Source organism: Strix aluco, chromosome 1 (genome assembly GCF_031877795.1).
Source record: "Strix aluco isolate bStrAlu1 chromosome 1, bStrAlu1.hap1, whole genome shotgun sequence".
Lineage (NCBI taxonomy): Eukaryota > Metazoa > Chordata > Aves > Strigiformes > Strigidae > Strix > Strix aluco.
Genome location: NC_133931.1, coordinates 44438601 through 44457605, shown reverse-complemented (window position 1 = coordinate 44457605; position 19005 = coordinate 44438601). Strand labels below are relative to the sequence as shown.

Sequence of the window (19005 nt, the reverse complement as noted above, 5' to 3'; positions counted from 1 at the left end):
ACCAAAACAGCACACATGGTACTGCATTTCTCTCAGAAGATGCACTGAGAGAAATGCACTCCACAAATGTATGAGTAGCGACAAGCACATCAGCACAGATTTCATGATCAAATGACCTTAACCCTGGTAGTTATACAAGGGTGTAATTTTTGGACCAACCTTGCTGAATGTCTACTGAACCTTTTGACTTTTTCTTACTTTTCTTTTTTAAATAGAGACAGCTCACAGGAACTTAAAAGTAAAACAGCAAAGAATTTTGTTGGTTGTCCACCCAGAAAAGAAACAAAACTTTTTTCCCCCCCTTCTTTGGACTGGGATACATTCCTTTCTCAGTCTATGTTTTCTTCTGTACTGGATTTGTTTTTTTATCTGAAATTCTATCTACCCTCTTCACACGATGGCAAGGACTGAATGCTGAAAGGAACATTTTCTATATACCTGGTTCTATATGCCAGACCTCTTTTCAGGTATGCTGATAAAGACTTTAAAATTAATTACCTTTTATTGTGAAGCTAAGCAAAGAATCCTATGTATTTCCTGGATGGAACTTTTAATGCATAGCTTAACACCACATCCTGACTCAGTTCTCCTTACTGCTTAAAATCTGGGCAACCAAAAAATGTTTGCAAAGCTGAGCCTCCCAGGCTTCAGAAGCAGTTCCTTCTTCAAACAAAATCTCCCACCTGTGACACCACATAAACATGTTCTGAATGCCTACTTCAAAACAAAGAAACAAGATTCACCATTTCCACAGCAGTGTAGTTTGCCATGCTGGGGTGAAACGTAGAGTACAGAATAGTTTCTCAAATTTAAAGACATAGATCTACACCCTGCAAGTACTAAAGCAGCCCTATACCCTCAGAGAGCAGAAAGTCCTCAGCTGTTGGTCTCTATTTAGGGCTATGCTTATGAGTCTCCAATAGTTACCACTATGGCCACCAGACCCAGCTTCAGTGCTCACATTGTAGAATGCCCTCTGGGCCACGAACTGACCTTTCTTAATTACATCCTGCAAAAATTCCCTGCTGAGACACAGGAAAGCTGTCTCACCACCCTAGTTTACTGACTTACTAATCACTAGTAAAGAGCATTTGTTGGTCATCTACACAAAACTATTCCCCGCCCCCCCCCCCCCCCCCCCATCATGAGATCTTTGGGATTTGCATACCTACAAACATTGTAAATCTAGTAATTCATCTTACAAAAAGCTTTAAATTGGGACTATAAGCATAGAAACACTCCCTTCTCAAAAGGGTTTCCTAGTGTGCAATTTCACAGTAAATTTTAATTTAGCCAGTATCTGCCATAAAACTTTTGTTAAGAAATGCTCTTATTTGTAAAATGAAAAAGCCTCCATGGATGAGAGGTTGATGAGATGATAAACAGCCCTGGAATACTCTGATTAGCCCGGCTTTGTAAAAGTGTCATAAGACTTTAAGCACCTGCCATTATGACCTGTGCAGAAGACATTAGTCTGTCAGGCATAAAGAGTTTGTCCATTACTGATGGACAGTATTAATAAACAGGAGCTGCTGCTCAGCTCCCAGAACTAGCTCCTCCTCATATTCTGAAGCAGATGAAGAGAAGACTGATAATAGCCTCTTCAATGCTCTGAAAATCATTTTCCAAAGCAGCAAGATGCTGTTAACTACCATCATCAGAAAAAAAGAACTAAAATTTATGTGTCAATCCAGTGATACCGTCTACAAGATTTTTAAAAAAATTCTAAATTATTTCAATAATTTCAGAGAGCAGTGTTAACTGCTAACAGAAGTCTGAACACCTGATTGACAATGACAAGAATTGATGTCTATGGCAGCATACAATGCAGCTTGAGTGGTGGAGCTAGACAGTTCCTGGTAATAGTACTTGATCAGAGCAGCATGGCATGCTTTTTTCACAGTACAAGGTGATAAGATGTCAGCAAAACAATAGTTGCCAGTCTCTTGCTTACCATTAGAGGTCAGCTACATGTAAACCAGTGATTACATCAAAAGGCTGTATGTATACCTTTATGAGTGAATGAACACTAGTTCTGTCCCAATTCTGCATACCCTATAGTATCCATCAACTGTAGATTTCAAAATATTTAATATTGCTTCTCTACCCACACCTGTCCAAAATATTTGGTGGTGCTTGTTTGTAACACACTGCAGAAAATCCTCTCATCTCTGGGGAGCCTAAGATGGCTTAGTGAGCTGTCGCAGTTACAATGAAAGATCTCATAAGCAAAGGATGTCAGCTTAACCCAATGTCCAACACATAGAAGATCCCCTATCCTTCCTCTGACAGCAGTGTCCATGAAAGAACCTGGCAGTCCTCCTACAGCACACTTTGTGAAGGTCTCAGCTCCTGACAGGTGTGCCTACAGCTCTGCCTATTCTCAGTTTACAACTATTTTAAGTCTGTCCAGAATAAACTAGTCAAAGAGTACTGCTTTATCACAGACTGGCTGGGAGAAAGATGAGAAGCCTCTCTAGAGGGCCTAACACACCCACAGGAACAGGAGATACCAGGTAATAGCAGCTTGTTCACTGACAAGACTAAAATATCAGGACTTCATAAGACAGATATGAATCAGTGATGCTTAATACTACAGATGTCTGATATTCACTGAGTCTGTATCATGCACCTGTTTTTCAGAAGAGAAACTGCTGTCTGTGCACATATTTCACAGGAATTAGTGAGCTACAGAGTGACCAGGCTGCAAAACTCATTGCCACAATACACAGCTTTGTACAAGGGTATTTAACAGAGAATACTCATTTCAAGCAGGTTTATATAAGCCGTAACAGTCAAATGTTAAGAATTAGAAGAGCTGCAGAGACATGTAAAAAAAAAAAAAACCAACACCAAACCACCAACCACTTGAATATCTAATTCTATTTAGTCTGAAAAGGCGAAAGGCACATGAGACACAAATATTTCTGCAAATTTTAACATTATCCTGATCAAAAGCCAACTAAGACACCTTGACATAAAGGCCAAGCCAAATACTCAACAGTTTTAAAACAAAACCTGTTTCTCTTCATGAAATGAAATGCTTGATACTCTAGTTTGCCTTGACCAGAAAGTAACAAACCACAGTAAAATATGATGCTCCTTTACCTTCTATCACTTTCACAGAGCAACCAGTAACAGCTGGGGAGGGGGACCGAGGAGGGAGAATCCTCTTTTATAATAATGAAATACAAAGCATGTTCAGTAGAACTGAAACATACTTTCATAACCTTTTACCACAAATGTAGTTTCCACAGCTACAGTTCTTAAGCAGACCAAGTCACAGTTCATGTAATTTCTGAGTAGGCAAAATGTGGCCCATGACAAAATAGTGAATATTTCAGCCAATGCTGAAGTTAAAAAGCTTATCACATATAAACATTTCAAGTTTAAATAACTCACTTCCAGCAGTAACAGAACAACATACGCCTGTTGCCTTTAGCAAAAGAAAATAGAAATGAGGTCAAGTGCAAAAATAGAAGATGGTTACATTCCTGACACTTGAAACCTCATCTTAGAGCTATGCATCTACTGCAGTCTCTACAGAAAAACCCAGGCCCAAATAAAAAACAAAGATATCAATCAACTTTATCAAGCTCCAAGTGCACTAAAACCTTTGGGTTTTCAGATCTTTAGAAATATATCTAAAAGCATCAAAACAGTATGCAATAATCACAGCATAAACAACTTTTACTACTGTATTATCAAAATGTTTACTTTCACAGCCTGAGAATCTCAACTTATTTCTTGTGTCCTCCTCTTATGAGACACTAAAAATTTTTAAAAAAATTCAAATTCTGATCCTTTTTACCAGATTCTTAAAATAGTCCAGTGTAATACAACAGTATGTTTTGAGAAGTTACTTTACTATTTAGGCCTGTAATCCTCAAGTGGGAAGAATGAGTAAGGCCTGCTCCTGTTTCCTGCTTCTCTTCCTCAGCACAACACAAAATTGTTTCACTAATGCAATCTTCCAGAAGCATCACACTGAATTCACCAAGTTCTTAAAGTGTAACATGTTTACTAAAACACATTCACACTAACAGTTACTTTTCTCTTGTCAAAGAAAGCAATGGATATCTATTTGCACCTAACTTTCTTCTTTTTAGTCCCCAAATCCTGCATATCTCCAAGTGCCTCACACCATAAGGCCCATATCATAATCTTCCTCATTCTCCAGACATACCATAAATCGATAAACAGCATACACTAAAAAGATGTGACCTTGTCCATAAATCCCTATTTTTTAAGATGTCCAATGCTTACTTTATACAAAACAGAGATTAACTATCCCTTCATGGCTTCTTACCAAAGTGATGATTTATCAAAACTTTCAAAACATAAAAATCAAGTATGAACTAAATCTGTTTTAAAAATCTACCGAAGTCTCTACAAAATGCAAATCATCCAGAAAAAAAAAAATCAACTCATTTTATAATTTAAAAGCTTACAGCATTAGTACTATTACCAAAGCCTATTCCAGAAAGTTTCATCCAATTATTCTAGCAAGCTCCCTCTCTTCCTGCTGCTATTAAAATACACTGCTTTGAGGTGACATTTCAAAGTACTGCTTTTGTAACAGTATCACTTTAATTCTACCCCTGTGGCCAGCCAGTAACTTCTCCCATAAATTTTCAACTGGGCTTGCAAATGATTAAACAGATTATCTGCCAGCACATATCAAAACTAACCCTGATAGGTTATGTGATAAAAAGCTATTCTGCACGCAGACAAAGGAAAAGAGGGCCACACTTGAGGGTGGGGAACCCACCCAAATATCCTGACCCAGCTGCTCCCAGGGCTACCACAGGAGAACCATCGTCTGGTTTTTTTGAGGTGTAACTGCTTACAGGGCTACCAGATTTATCATGAGGTGCAAGGGAAAGGCACTTGGGGATTGCATAAGTCCTGTTATGGGATGTTTAGGGGAGGAACATAAGGTGGGGAAAAGGAGGGATCAAAGTGGGGAGAAACAAGCATGGGAAAACAGAGGGCTAAGGTGACAAGAGGGAACCGTCACCTGTGAACAGGTTGCAGGTCAGTATGCGTGTCTAGCTGTGCTCTTCCCTGAATCACAGAATCATCCAGGTTGGAAAAGACCTTGAAGATCACCTAGTCCAACCATTAAATCCCACTGTCTGTCCTTAATCTCCTTTTGTAACTCTTCTCCTGGGGTTCTATTCAGTGTGCATGTGTGTCTACATGACAAATGGAATCAGACCACAGGTCACAGGGACCTGTGGGTCTGTGGTGCCAGCAAAGGAGGAGGGGGTGAGCTTTTGCAGGCCAGGGTGTGATCACAGGGAGTACCAAGCTGGACCAGCCAGCAAACTGGCAGCATGGCCTGAGAACCAGGGATGGGGCAGACTGTCCAAGTGAGGCAACTGAAGAAGTTGGCTGCTGGAAGAAAAGAGGGGTCCAAGCAAGCTGCTGGAGAACCTGGGGTGTTTAGGGTTGGTGGCTGAGCCTGAGCATGTGTATGCAAGTGGCAGTGGGGGATAAACGGACCCAAGGGCCAGTTTCAGGGTAGAAAAGACTGTCTAAACGTAGTAACTGGAAGGATCCATACTATACACATGCATGTGTTTGCCACTAGCAGACATTCAGCTTGACCATCCAGAAAGGGCAACAGGATAAGCCCACTGGCAATATTTGTGCTTGCAGTGGTGCTGTGTTTTCTGTGTTGATGTGGTGGCCAACTATGTATTTATACACGTACATGCTGAATATGTGTGTTTGTGTGCTACTGAGAATACGTGCTTAGCCTCACAGTGGCTGGACCCGAGGCCATGCATGTCTAAACTAAGAACTAGAAATACCTGAATAAAACCACTTATAGGCCTTCTTTAAGAGTCAAAACCAATATACATAAGCACATTTCTAACTTGAAAATGTTTCTGCACTATTGTTTTTCTTTGTCTCCAGGTATGAATCAAGTACTATTGCAAATATGGTTCCAAAGTTATGAACTACTTTCAGTACAAACATCAGCAGATGTCATCTGGAGGGGATGTGGAGCATTTGGTAAAGCGTCAGTGACCATTTCAAGATACTCATACAAATATTTCACCAAGAAATGGAAGTTGAGAACTTTTTATCATTGCTTATGCAGCAGCTGTGCACTTGCACAGCATAACTTTATCTTGATCCCCATAATCCTATCCCATCAGTTTTCTTTCAGTCATAAAAAGCAAATGTTTCTTACCTGAGAGGAGTGTAGTTTACAGATATAACACAAGAGGCTGCTACAATCACATAACCTGCCATAGTTGTATCTTGAAGCAACTCCAGTTTATCCAGAGCATCCCACAATGGAAGTCAAATCCTACACTGACTTTTTCTGACAATTACTCCAGAAAACATCACAGAATCTCAGGAAACTCAGAATAATGAGTCTTAGTCATAATGAACGCATAATTATCCAAAGTAAATAATCAGAGACTAAGGCCTATGGGCTTTATAATGTTGCAACTGTCAACTCAGCAAAAGTCATAAACCCAGCAACTCAACTTTCCTGTGTCCTGCCAGTTTCACTGACCTCCTGACTGCAATAATGCCAAAGTTAGCACTTCCTGAAGAAAGAACACAGCAAAGCTTAAGAAACTGGATAGCAGGTGACTACACTGAATGGAAAGAAAATCAGAGTTCATTCACAAAAGGGTAAAGGGAAGAGTTTTGCAAATAAACAGCAGGGTCACCTGCCCCAGCAGAAGACAGTAAAACACCACCTGACAGAATCCAACATGAACAAGAGTAAACAAGAACTTCATGAGTCTCAGGCAAAGATTTTCAGATGGAAATCAAATCTTTTAATGGCACACTGATGTCCTAGTAGAAATACCCACAGCATTCCTGATTACTTGAAATTATTAGTACTGAAGGAATATTAACCTTTTGCTTTGTTTGCTGAAATTAAGCATCTCCTTCAGTGAACTTCAGAGTTCATTCTTTCAGCAGTGGTAACTTGCACATATTGTAGCCATACCTATTAAGCAAAACCCATTGTGCTGAAGATACGTTTACCAAGATAGTGGCTCCAGCTCTCTTCTCTTTTTTAACTTCGATATATAGACCATTATATAGCACAGTGGTCCTGACTGGGTTGAGCAGTATTACTTCGCCTTTTCTTTCCAATGTCCAGTACACCACATGGTAATTCCTGAATATCCACTGAAAATATCTGCTACAGAAATAACACAAATGAATTCTCAAAATAGTAACCACTTCTCAATTTCTCCCAACCACATGGTCCTAATTCCTCTTTGAATGTTAAAACAACCATTTACAGGAATCAAGCCTTTCATTTGAACAGGAACACCACAGGCATATCAATTGCTGGATGTGATTCAGTAACTGACTATTATCATAAACAATTCTAATTACTTTATCACTTCACTTATGGAAGCCATACATTGATGTAGGTATTTCTTTTTGGAGAAGCAGCCTTTTTGTCATTTTTTTAAACAATAAGTAAGACATGTCAACTCAGAGATGTTCTCTTTGAAATTTAGCTCCCTTTCACTCCTGAAGACAACAGGAACTGACAGCAAATGCTATTCGTTTTGCTTGAAGAATAGTACCAATACACATACTTTAAATAGTTACATTGAGGAGCACATGTATGTTGTGTCTACTATATTACTGCATACTGCCTTTCACTACATCTTAAACTACTACTGTATAAGAACTCTGATTTGACTCTAACACTACAAAAACATTTGTTGACATCAGTTGGAGAAAAAGAAAAACACCACCCCGATGACAGTCAGATGCCTCCTGGTGGAACATTATCCAGTATCACAAAGCTGCTGCTGTTAATCCTGCAAGTACTTTTCAAGATTGCTCAATTTGCCATTAGAAATATGCACCTATCATGTAAGACTTTAACAAGCCAATTGTTAAAAAAAAGAAATAATCATAATTACTGACAGCTTTAATAAGCATTATCTATTTAGAAATCATGCAAAGAAAATTTTTTGTAATAATAACAAGCAGCCTTTTGATACTTGCTTTGTGACTCGGGTGCTTAAACACAGACCTCTAGTGCTATTTTAGGTGCTCATGCTAACTACAGGCTACTTGGCCTATGACATAGCAACAATTAGTGTTAGGAAACATAACAGAAAACTCTTCTGCCCACATCCTGTCCTTACTTCCCCACAAATAAGCAAGAAGAGCTGCTATTGTTGTGTGACTTAAGACTCCTAGACAGAACATAAACTGCATAAAGCTGAGGGATGTGTCCTTCAAAAGGAATGCAACAGTTGGAACTGAAAAAACAACCATCTGAAAAGTTAAGGCACCATCGGTCAAAAGACTCATAAGAAGAGAGACCAAAAGAACAAACCTGGAGACACTGACTTGTAACCAGAACTGAACGTGCAATGTGTCATCACCAGGTTGTAAAAACTCTCAGGACAGAAAACCTGTTCACAGCCACTACACTGACACACAACTGGTTGGTTGGGCATGCATCCTTTGTGCATGTGTGCATATAAACTCACACTATCTCCAGTAAAACGTGCATGTTAGCAACCAAGACAAAGACTGTCCCTTCTCTTAACTGCTCAGCTACCTCTACTGAGATTTATCCTGCCTGCCATTTTTTTTAACTTCAAAAGAATGTAGGTCTTCAGTTATCCCTACCTCCTATTCTAACAGCTCCATGCTGATAACTCAAGATGGCCTATAGCATCTTCATATAAATGTATTTCACACAGGATTTCAAACATCCCATATTGCTGCCAAACCATTTGCTCTAAACCTCATAGCTTTTAAACTTAATTTTAAGGTTTTGTCAGCAAGTTCTGGACTGTTTCCTCAGATTTTTGAAACCTTAATTCCATTTGTCTTTTACATCCTAGAAACACTGCAAATCCAAATTCATTTGTTTTGCAACTGTATGCTGAGCAAATACTAATTTGAGAAAATCTGGAGTGAAATGCAATACTTGAGAGAAACTCTAAGCCTCAATGTTTTACATCACCTTAACACTCACGATATCTTAAATCTCCAACTCCATGCAACTCATAAAACAAAAATGTTCTGCAGTTGTAACAATCTTATCTTTACATCCTTTCTTCATGAGTTATACAAAACAAAGCCAGAACTCCAAAATTAGCCTTCATTAAATGCATTTTCTAAGCAGTGGGCCCCAAATCTTTTTCTGCCACAAGACAGCCCTCTAAGCAGAAGAGCGGTTTACCCCTGCTCCACGGTCACCTCCCCACTCTAGAACTCCCCCACATGAGAATACACCAGAATCTGCAGCCTGAGAGTTACCATGGTGACTCCTGATGTCACATCTAACTATTTTAGGGCTGTGGAGTTTGGGGTTTTGTCTTTTTTTTTTTTTTAACTGCTCTATGTTGAGTTCTAAACTAGTGTTTTCTCCTCACGATGAAGGGCAATTTAAACTTTTGTGCTTCAGTTTAAAGGACTGGTAAAATTCACTGAGAAATAAGTCACATACCAATTGCAGTCACAACATACAAGTGATGGACACCACTGCTGCTCTCTAGATACAGCTCCTAATACTTCTTGCTTTCAGAAATAAGCTTCTTCAGACCAACTGACATTTTTTAAAGGCATCTTTACTTTCAGTTTACTTCTTACTTTCAATGTTTCAAATAAGCTTCTGGTCAGAAGTAACAAGAATCCACACACATAAATTCATCAGAATCTGAAGCTCCTTGTGATTAGTTAACATCACCATTAACTGTGCAGCAGCAACACTAACTCTGAAACATGAAGTTGGCATGATGTGCCAGGACAAAAAGGACAGAGAACTAACACTACTGCTCTGAACAGCAGTCAGCTAATCTTTCAGTCCCGCAAAAAAATTATACTCAGCATCCTAAACTGCTACAAATTCTATCCTTTCTTCAAGACTCAGAAGTCCAGCCTTATTTTCTTAAGCAACACAGCAGCAGCAACTGTTTTAAGAGCTTGCATTAAGCTGGCCTGAAGGCTCTCATTATCATCCAGTGCACACAAATAAGTCCCAAAGGAATTGGAGCACAGTAGTTATTTCCTGATGTTTTAATGTAATTATACCCATAATATTTAACATACACTACTTCACTTTACTACCTAGAACTCAATGAAAGAAAGAAGTAGAACAGTGTGACCACACTTCTGCAAAGCAGATACATTAAAAGAATTCTCCATCCAAAAAATCCACACTCTTTGGTTGGAGAAGATGAAGCATACAGATCAACTTCTGACCCTACCAGAAGATTCCTGGAGTGTCTTAGTCCAGTCCTATACCTGATTATTCATTTGCAAAACAAGATGGCACATATATTCTTTCCACTCCTGCTTTGAGGAATTTACATTTTAAGTATGTAAAATAAATGAGGTGATATTCAATGATGTTTGCATTCAAGAGTGCCAGGTGCTGTACTCTTCAAGGCACTTTTCTTACACAGCTAATTAATGATCAGCTACAGAGCATCACTTTCAGTTCAGCAGGGTAAAACAGCAGATCTCCAACATTCCTGCTGAAAATGGAAACAAAGCAGGAAATGAAAAGAACTGGTACATGTAAAGACACTTCTCATCCAGAAACCATAACTGTAATTTCAGGTGTTTCTCACCATGCACTGAAGACTGGGATGAGTATTCCCATACTGCCTAACTATATCAGAATTGGTTTTAATCACAGAATCATCTAGGTTGGAAAAGACCCTGAAGATCATCTAGTCCAACCATTAACATAACACTGTCCGTAAAAATGTATTGGTTTGGGGGAACTCTTAACAGTCCTGGCATAAACCTTTCTGTAACACTGCAAGAAAAACCTATCTTGCCTATATTGAGTTTTGCAAGCATTTCTGGGGAAAAAAAAAAAAAACCAAACGTGTATTACTAACCATGTCTTGCAGTAGAAACTTCAAATTTCATCCTTGTGTTACTGTTTTTTCTTTCAGGTTTGCCTAAGAAAAGTCACAGGCAAGATGCTCTTTAGAGACTTCCATCTGCGCTGGTATGCTTAAGCTTAAGACTCCCTTTAGCTTCAGAATACAGACTTACCATCTCAGCAATCACATTTCAAGTTTACAGAAACACAGCCAAGTGACTGCTCTGGTATGGTCCAACACACCCACAGAAAACTACAATACATGTCTGGCAGTCAGGTCCTGTTCCGAGTCTCCTATTCAGCAGAAGCCTCTTCAAAAGGAGCTGCTGCAGCTTGGGGCAGTGACTGACAGCAAACAGCCGAGCAATAAAAATCACCGATCTGCCAAGATTAGAACTATAAAAATGGCAAGACTTCATAAATTTATAAACAGAGCACTGCAAAATTGAAACTGACTGGTCAAATATCTAAAGCAAGTCACAACACGAAGTCTGACATTGGATGAAGAAAACCCACAGGAAGGCAGTTAGGAGAGGCAGAAAGATTTTTACAAGAATTCTGGACTGAAGATCAGAGATTACGCAGGGAAGGAGCCTAATCCTTCACAGACCCGGTGATAACATTTGGCCATCCAGTATTACATACTTTTTTCTGTTTCTGTGATTTCATGACATTCTCCTCACTGTAGACCTCCCAACAACATCCAATTGTTTTTCCTTGCATTTCTGAGGGACACTGACTGTTGTAAAGAACATTGACTAAGTGTCCATCTCCAAAGCCGTCATTGTGGCTCTCTGACCTCACTCATGTACTTCTTACATTCCTATCATTATATTTATTCACCCAAAGTCAGTTAAAATACCAATAGATCTTTCACACATTTGTCCACCTACACATCGAAAATATTTTTCAAACTTTCCCAGCAAATCAGGCAGGAGTTCTGCAGAAGACAGCTCCATTTATCCAAGCCTGATTCCTTCCAGAGACAGTCTGCCCGGAGTACGGCAAGAGTCCTGTGGGGGGCAAAAGATGTACCACACAAATTATGATCCATATGCAAAAATGGTTACAAAGGCATTCCCACAATACACCTTTCATCATTTACAAACTGTAAGCATTAGATTTTTTGCATCTTGCATCTGAAGATCATTCTCTGTAATACAGATGACATATGGTCAGCAGGGATTGGGTATCTTCATTAATTCACTGAAGTGCTGACTAGCCTTACCTGTGTCTCTTTTTTGAGTGTGTCTCAAAGTTTACTGCTCTTTATCAGAAGAAACCTTACTTCCTTGCTAAAGTCTGCAGTTCAGCTGTGCTTGACTTTTACTTGACAGCAGTAAAAAATACCCACTAGGAAAACAGTAGCTATGTGGGCACCGGTAAGTACTGCAAGGACACAAGCATTCTCCACACACTGCAGCAGTTCAGTACTTCCATCGCTTCTCTTGGGCAGACCCTAAAGATGTTCTCCTTCGTCTTCCACCAAGGGAAAAAAAAAAAAGAAATTAACACCCCTCGCCCTTCCACCAGAGGGTTTTTCTTTTTTTCCCTTTTGCTGTCAAAGACGACAGGGCTGTACAAAGCAGGCCCAGGCTGCTGACTGCGTATCAAATAAATGCCAAGATTCCTTCCCCCTCCGCCCTCCCTTCCCCTTCCTCCAACTTCACTGCGAGCCGCTGACAACTGCCGAGGCGGGGGGGCGGGAGCAGAGGAGGGCGACGAGGAGGGAAGACCAGACCTGCACACTCACAGAGAAGGCGGCCTGAGGTTTCGGGCCGAAGAGGAATCGCACTAACCGCAGCTCATCCACAGGCAGACGTGACCCCACGACGCCTCCCCCGAACAGATAACAACAAAGAAAACAGAGAGGGGAGGCGGCGGCTGCCCCGGAGCGAGTTCCTGCCCCTCCCCTTACGCTGCTCCCAGCCAAAACAGAGACCACAATGTAAACAGAGACAAAATGTGCGTTTATGGCCAAGCGGGGGGCAGAGGCAGCTTTCTCCTTCTCCCTCCCCGGCGGCTGCCGCCAGCACCGCTCACCAGCTCCGACCGCCCCCGACTGACCGTGGCTTACGGGGCGAAAAGCGAAGTTTCCGTGCATTTTACACGCTTCATTTACGTAAACAAAGTATTGTCCCCTCGCTGCTGCCACACCACCTCCTCTCTCGAAAGGAGACGTACCCTTCCTCAGCCCATAGGTTCTTCTTGAAACAAAACAAAGTGTTGTCTCACACTCCCTTTTGCCTCCTCCAAAATGCCTCGGCCTGGAAGACGCAGACCCCACAAGACCCTGAGGTTATATGGACTCCGGAGAGGAGGAAAAAAAAAAAGGAAAAAAGGCAAGCTCCCGCTTTCTCACTGCATTTCCTCGAAGGGAAACCCCCAGCCGTCACGGGGAGGAGGCAGGGCGCTGAGCCGCAGCGGGGCACGAGCGCTGCCCTCACCTTGCCTCTACCCCTTCTCGCCCGGATCTCCAGGCTGGAACCTTCACGCTTGTCCCCGTCCCCTCACACCTGCCCCGAGCCCGCGACAGCTACACCAACCACCTCTCCTCCCTCCCGACCCTTTTTGGGCCAGAGATTATTTATTACGCAGGCGGCGAAAGGCCACAGGGGGTGGAGGGGGGATCGGGCTGAGGAGGAGAAGGAGGAGGAACGGGCTGCCGAGGGCGGACGCACACTCTCCCCCCTCCCGCCCCTCCCCACCTCGCAGACGCGAGCGGCAGCGAGTCCTCACCCTGTCCCGGCTGCACGAAAACAACCTTCCCCCCCCCCCCCGCGCGCCTCACAAGGGCGCGCGCGTGCGTGCGGGGCCAACGGACAATGGGACCCGAAGCGCCCGGGGAGGCGAGAGGGGGGCAGGGGGCCGGCGGGCCGCGCTCCCCGCTCCGTCCTCCACCCCCACCGCAACTCACCGTCCCGGCTGTCCGACGGCGGCCTCCACGCCGCACAGGGCAGCCGGGGAGTGCGGGTCTACCCGCTCCCCCCGCGACACTCACCCGTTCTGCAGCGGGCCCCGGACCCTGCGCGGGGCGGCACGGTGGCGAGACCTGCCTTGGGGGGGGGGGTGGGGGGGGGGGGCGCGGGAAGGGCAGGCGGGAGAGCGCTCCCGGTTACCTGGGCGGAGCGCAGCGGGGGCGATCGACGAGAGAGGGGGAGCCGGCGCAAGCGGGGGGCGGCCCGCGCGTCGGAGGGGTCCGCGGGTCGCGGCCAGTGTCGGTGCGAGAGACGGCGAGGGGAGGAGGGGCCGCCACAGCTGAGAGGATGTAAACAGAAGGTCACGTGACCCTGCCTCCGCAGGCGGCCGAACCCCCTCCGCGCCACGGGGCGGGGGGCGGGGGCGAGCCGCTCCGTTTCGAGCCGCGATTGGCCGAGCTCCGCCAGCCCGCGAGCCAATGGGAGACCGGCGTTCACGGCGCTCGTCACCAGTCGCCTGGGGACGTGGGGATCCTTGTCCTCGCGGTAGTGCCCGGCCACGGGCTCTCCCCTCCCCCACCAGGCTGCAAGCTCCTTCGTGGGGCCGGGCAGGCCCCGCCGCCCGCGTCCCGCCGCCCGGGAGCCGCTGAGGAAGGAAAGCAGGAGCGGATGGAGGGGCGGGGGCCGGCCGGGAGCACCGGCACCGCAGGAGGGCGAAAGGGGACGCGCAGCTCCTCAGGCCCGGTTTTGAACAAATGCGCAAGGTGCCTCGTGCCCCCCACCCCTTCCGAAATTGCCCCATCCGAAATTGCTCTGCTGTTACGGGGCCTTCTGACTGTACGGGGGTCTCGCCTTTCTCTGACGAGCAGAGGCAAGGCGGAGGCCGGTATCTCTTCAGGTCCGCCTTCTGTGGGGCCTCTCACAAGCGGCACTGCCCCCCTCCGAGAGAGAGGGGCTTCAGGCTTTGATGCTGCCGATGCTCTGAAAGAGGAGCTGCTTTTTCAAACTGCAGGGAGGAAGAGAGATTGCAAGGAAAACTCAGAGGAATTTGGGAAAGGAGGAAGTACTGTGGAAGGGAATAAGTGGAGGTCGATACAGCCTGGGGCCCCGGCACAGGCTGGTGAAGCCTGAGGTGATCAAAAGTCTTGGGTCAGTTGAGCCCAAGTCTTCAGTGAGGTTTCTAAGGTATCGTCCCATGTTTGGTTTCAAAGAGGGCTGGAGGAATGACGTGAGATTTGGGGAGTTAGAGAGTGGGTAAAGTAGGCTGCTTCTGGTGTTTTGAAGAATTAAAAGTACGCAGGTGTCAGGACTTGCAGGAGCTTGGCTAATCAGTTTTCCATTGAGGAAAGGAATGAGAAACACCAGAGATCAGTATCAGAAAATGGATGATATTCACACTTACGGAACAGTAAGTTCATATTCACCAAATGATCAGACAAAAGGTGTAGTGTTTATGGATTTCAGGCTACTGGATATGAAAACCTGAAGATCTAGAGCGGATGTTACAATAAAAAGCAATTTAGGTAACTTGGTGACATTTACAATGATAATTTAATCTGGAGTGGTTTAAGCATTGAGAGTTTTGCAAAATGCAGCTGAGAGGCATAAAGTTTTGAGCTTTAGCCAAAGTTTGAGTACTGGTGGAACAGGATTTCTTAAGTAAAAGCCCTGAGAAATGAAGTACACAAAAATGCAGCTGGTAGGAGGCCAGGAGTGAGTATTACTCTGTTGGGGGGTGGAATTAGTTAATACCTGCAGCACACAATGAATGTAGATGGCAACAACTGAGGTGGAGATAATTGGCAACATAAGGGGGAGAGTTTCTGCTAGGCTGTGACTGAGAAATAATTCTGTCTTTTGTTAGGTGTACTGAGGGATTCAAATAATCCTACAAATCAACATACTGCTGTAACTGATGCCCCCTTGCATAAGAGAAATGGAGGGGAGGAGAAACAAATAAATTCTATTTTTACATTTAAATATGCCTTGCCCTCAGATAATAATTTTTGCTGGCTTTGAGCATTGAATATTATTTCTATTAAGAATTTTTAGATAGATTTAATAAGTGTGCATAATTCCATGCCTGTTGTAGGTATGAGGGTTTCCTGTTTTTCATTCCCTCTCTTTCCATCACATCCTATATCTTTTTGCACCTGACCAACACATGCTCATTACCTGTCAGACAAGGTGCACTTAATCAGTCTTCATTCAAGAAAGAAGTTATGGCCATATTTTGCTCATTTAATTTTAAGATAATTTTTCCCTTTAAATTACCATGTTAACTGATACAATTTTTTTCCATTTACAGTGGACACGGACATCCAGTTAGGAAGGTCATTCTGCCATCTTCTCTCAGAGCTGAAAAGAAGCTTCAGCATTAAGGTGTAGCAGACAATTCTGCTCAAGCATGTACGATTCTCCAAATCTGCTCTAACTCCCGTCATCCATTGTCAAAATAGAAGTGAAGTACATATTTTCTGTTGCAGTATGTAACTTCTGAATCATGATGTGAAATATATTTGTCACAATTATTTTAAATTTGAGATGTCCACAATTGGGGCAACTTTTCATTTGAGCGTAAGTTAAGATTCTCAAAAAAACATAGCTTAAGTATTACATGACAGGACCATCAAACCTCATTATAAATTAGCTGAGTTCAAAACCTGTGTAGAGCACTTCTTAATTGAAGCACAGTGAACGTCCTTTCACCCTCATAAAATAAAGGGTTGTGTAGGCTAACATGCACCCAAAAACTTCATTATTTTGTGAAAGTTTGGGCGTTTTTTACTCTCTGTAGATTTAAGCATTATTTATTCTTTTGATACTATGTCCTCATACTGTTATTTTTTCATGATCATGCAAATAAAGGAAGTCTGAACTAGGTAGAAGACTCCAGATTGTCTTAATTCTCTACTGCTGGTAAAGGTTATAACATTCAGATGCCTAATAGAAGAGTATGCACTCAAGACTGCCATTTTTTAGATAAATTTGACATTTACTACTAGGGATCATTAAGGTTAAGTATTGCGCAGAAAATTAGATATGCATGGCAATTCATAATGAAAACTGTTCTAAATAAAGATGTTGTCAATATATATTAAGTAGTTAGGTGTATTTAATTTCTTATTTATGTAGAAAAAAGTTGTTCTTGAGACTAAAAAAGCATTTTGGCCTTCCTGAAAATGGCATTAGCCTAAAAGTATGGTGCAAACTGCATTCCTTGAATGTAATCTTGTTAACATAAAATTAACAAATAATGCATAATTTACATTGCTTATATTTTTTGCACATCTCAGTTTAGTTAATGAAAACCATTTACTTACTGCATTTAAGTTGGCTTGATTTGAGTCAGTTTCAACTTGTATGTTCTGTATTACTGAATAGCCATTTTAAAATATTCAGATGCCACAGAAAATATATACAAAACAAGTATTTTTCTTGAAAATTTATTTTTAGAGATGTATGCCATTTTAGTAATTGAATAAAGCTTAAACTCGCAAAAATTTTGACAGAGCTTTAGGTGACTTTAAAATATTTTTGATGTTCTGCAAAACAGTCTAATTTTATTAAAGTTATAACAGTATAATGTTTTGTTAGATTTGTTAAAGTTTGGATTTCTTAAGCATTATCCATACCAAGTAAGAATTTCTTTACTTGCTTGTTCTGCTATGGAAAGCTAATGCCAGGGGAGGGATAGAAGAGATCTACACCTTGGCTCTATTTCTAATTAGTTATTTCACATTGCGGTGCAAGCATTTTAATGTTGACACAACTTTTTAGAAAATATTCATAACTTACTATCATTTTAAACAGTGATCATTTTCTGATTCTGTTTTTCTGTAGTTAATGAAACCAGATTTTTCTAGTAATTTTTCATTCTATTTGCCTTGGCTTTCATTTTAGATGAGTGAAAAAGACACTTGTGTGCAAAGACATAGAAATGAATTCTAATGTAGTTGTTTTAATTATGGATATTTACTGTTCTGTGGGTTACCTGCCATTCATTTCCCTACTGACAAATATCTGAAGAAGTGTTCTGAATGTCAGCACTTAACTTCTTCAACCACATTTGTTATAACTAGTATCTAGTTATATAGAAGTTCAGTCACCTCAAGAAAAAATAATTAAGAAGTAATAGATGGTGGCCCTGAGATCTAAACAATCAGAATTTCTTCTTTATTGGAAGTTACTTCTGCCTGAGTTTTTCAACTGATGTTTTTTGAAGGCCATAAAATTAAATAAAAAAATAAACCAGGATGCCATGTTGGGTCTGCATGTAGTCCAGAAAGCCCATCTAAAAAAATACCCCAGTAGAGTAGTAAAATAGAGCTGAACCAATGTAGAATATGTTACAATCAAAATACTATGGAAATGTAAACAGATAACCTGATCCATAAAGCTAAGGCTAAATTTCTGTTTAAAGCATAGACCCTCTCTGTATATTCAGATGAATTGGCTTGAGTGGGATGATACAAAGATCTGAGTAAGTAGTAATTGATATTACATCATAGGTGGACAAGAAGCTAAGACAAAAATTGAAAGTAATTTTTAAAATAAGAAATGTTAAGGTTATAAATTTTTAATTCAGCAAATAATTCCAATTGTTAGGGGTTCAACTAAACAAAATAATTGTGAAATATATAAAATTGCCAGTTCTTCATAAGTAATGGATTTTTTTCTCACATATTTTTCCCTTACTGAAAATATCCGTCATCTTCCATTATACCAATGAAGCAGGACCAAAAAGTTGTCCTCAGAAAGATGGTAGGACCAGAGTTTTCAGAGTTTATGGTAGTTGCTCTTTCTTTTATTATTCTCATCAGAGGGACAATACATGGCCAATGTAACACAGTCATGAGAAATTAAAAATGTTGTAGCTGAAGAACTTCAGCTGAAAAACTGGACAAAGAGTTTCACCGAGAGCAGCCATAAGTAAGATGAGAAGAATCCACTGTTTTCTGAACTTAATCCAATGTTTAGACCTATGTGGAGATCAGAAGCTGCTGCTTTCCTTCTATTCCAAAAAATTAAGAAAATAGCATCTTCATACTGAAACTGCAGTGAAGGCTCATATACTTTTAATTTATTTTAAAATTTACAACTTTTGGTGAGTCTTTGTGTAACATCCTGTTTCTCATTCATTTTACATGTAACTAATTTTTTTCTCTAGTTTCCACAATCTTGCTAGACTTCCTTCCCCCAATCTAATCTTACTCTGCTCATTCT

The 19005-nt window shown here is 41.7% G+C and overlaps 1 protein-coding gene and 1 long non-coding RNA gene across 9 annotated transcripts in view; one reads left to right on the top strand and one right to left on the bottom strand.

The window, feature by feature from the left end:
- PCMTD1 (protein-L-isoaspartate (D-aspartate) O-methyltransferase domain containing 1) overlaps positions 1 to 14117 on the bottom strand; it is a 46675-nt gene extending 32558 nt beyond the window's left edge. Inside the window, exons 1-3 of one of the 8 annotated variants that reach the window (XM_074819493.1) lie at positions 11035 to 11255; positions 10875 to 10937; positions 7024 to 7183 (exon numbers count right to left, since the gene is read on the bottom strand). The gene's annotated coding sequence lies outside the window, so the exon portion shown is untranslated. The other 7 variants (XM_074819483.1, XM_074819464.1, XM_074819531.1 and 4 more) reach the window with 7 other exon arrangements.
- A 124-nt stretch (positions 14118 to 14241) lies between these two features.
- On the top strand, positions 14242 to 16667 carry LOC141921232 (uncharacterized). Its single transcript, XR_012622589.1, has 2 exons — positions 14242 to 14543; positions 16088 to 16667. It is a non-coding gene; the product is annotated as an uncharacterized LOC141921232 (long non-coding RNA).
- Positions 16668 to 19005: the final 2338 nt, after the last annotated feature.